Genomic DNA, 2,402 nt, shown 5'->3' with positions numbered 1-2,402 from the left:
TTAATGCTTGTGTTTAATGAATGTATTTTATTACATTTACTTGTTACCGTACATGACTTTGCATGCCCCGATTCGTCTTTGTGACACACGAACTTTTCACGAATAATATTTAGAATATTATTTACATTCATGATTAATTTTTATTAATCATTTTTAATTAACTAAGGTTACTAGTTAATTAATTGGGCTTTGTTTATTTAATTGTTACTTACTTACATACTTGGGCTTTATATATGTACATGGACTTAGAAGCCCACCCTACTTATCTTAATGGATTAATTAAGAGCCCAACATTTTGTTAATAACTTATTAAGCTTAATCAAGGATTAATTAGTCATAAGGAATCTAGTTACAAGTATCCTTACACCTTGTTCCCATGCCCTTTAGATTTATTGCCACTTTGAGCTTACACCTTTCTCCCATGTATGAAAGTGGAAGGCTTGACTTGCCTCTTTGGGCTCACCCAAACTGACGGTCACCTAGGGAGGGGAGGGTGGTTTTGTTTTCAAATTTTGATTACATATCTACTAGTATTCTCTTGCATACTTCATTCGCTTTTCACACACACAAACTTACTTCTCCTTTTTCTCTATACTTTGTAAGTAACTTGAGCATTTTCTTCTTCCTTTTTTTCTTGTAAAAACCGAAATACATACATATACATCATCATCATCATTTGCCTGTTTTGATTACTTGTTCATTGTTGTTGATTACTTACTTGTTGTTTATCTTTGTTAAAGATCAAGTTCTATAACTTGTATCTTCATCTAATATTGGTTACTTTCATCTTTTGTTGTAAAGAACCAAGAACAAAGAATCTAAACTTTCTAGTTTATGGTTCTACACTTAATGTTTTAAAGATTTAAAGTTCATGAGTTGTAAAAACCATACTTGTATTCATGTTTGTAAACTTAAGGTTTACTTTCTTAAAGATCAAAGCCTTGGCTTGAATCTTTAAATTATGAACAACCATGAACTTGTTACTTGTAGATTTAATTTATTTCTTCATTTTATGTACTTTAAAGTTGTGATGTTGTTAATTTGGTCAAGTATTACTAGTTAATCTTGATCTCATATTTCTTGAAACTAAAAGTTAACTTTATAAGTTCAAGAAAATGGAAGTATAACTTTCTAGTTATAACTTCATAAACTTATGTTGGATCTAAGTCTATATAAACTTATGGTCTTCTAATTTTGTTGTAAATAAGAGCTTGCAAGCTTACATACATTTTTCAAGTTGAAAATCTAAGTTTCATAACTTATGGTTTCATTAAAGTGTAGACCCAAGTTTTGTAACTTTGGATCTAACTTAAGAACACTAGATCTAGACTTTCTAGTCTAGGATCTTTAAGATTTGGCTAAGATCTAAGTTCTACAACTTATGATCTTGATTATTTAGTTTACTTTCAAGTTTGTAGCTTAATATTACTTTTAGAGTTCATGTATGTGTCAGATCTAAGATCTTGATGTAACTTTGGTTCATCAAACTACTTGCAACACTTAATTGAGTTATGCTACTTATCTTAGACTTACACTTGTGTTATGATGGTCAAAACTTGGTAAATATGATGCAAACACATCAACGAGTTGTACACTTGAAGCTATATACATCAAGGATGAGAACCGTGATGAGCATCAAGCACCAAGAACCCACCGGAACACTAAACCTACTATTTTTTGGGTCTGATTAGAATACCTGGGCTACTGTAAAGTTGATTTTCAGTTAGCTCCGTTCGAGTAAATAATTTTTCGTTTAAGACTCGTCTTAATCCGAGTTACGGTTTAGGATCTATGGCCCTCCGAACGTCACTATGTCCTTTTAACGTTGTGCTGAAAATTCTGACCTACTCACACTTAAACCATCGCCACGGTCAAACGAAGACGAGTTTGATTCTGGAATTTTTACAGCAACTAAAGGACTTATATACGGATCCATGGCCACTGGTCCCACCTCAATTCAGTTTTTATAGAGGCCGTGGCGACTGAACGAAGTCAGCCTTGGTTTAAACCCTAGTCTTGACTTAAAACTTACTTTACACTTTTTGTTAAATGATGAATGATGATGATACTTAAGACCTAATTTACATACATTTAAATCTTTGGGAACGATTTACTGACTTAGTAACTTTTGACTTAGGTTGAGGACTTTCCGGACCTACATACTTGCTTACTTTCTCGAAACAACTTTACTACTACTTTACACTGTGAGTTATAGCATCCCTTTTTACTTTAACTATTTTGGGAACTGAGAATACATGCACATTTTACTTTTTACATACTAGGCACGAGTACTTAAACTTAATATATGTGTGGGTTATACAACGGCATAAACTTTCCCCTTAGCTCGGTAACGTTTAGTCATTGGTCTTTGAACCGATGAACGCGAATCTTAGATATGGATC

The sequence above is a fragment of the Rutidosis leptorrhynchoides genome, chromosome 7 (genome assembly GCF_046630445.1).
Source record: "Rutidosis leptorrhynchoides isolate AG116_Rl617_1_P2 chromosome 7, CSIRO_AGI_Rlap_v1, whole genome shotgun sequence".
Classification (NCBI taxonomy): domain Eukaryota; kingdom Viridiplantae; phylum Streptophyta; class Magnoliopsida; order Asterales; family Asteraceae; genus Rutidosis; species Rutidosis leptorrhynchoides.
Note: the sequence above shows the minus strand (reverse complement) of the source record.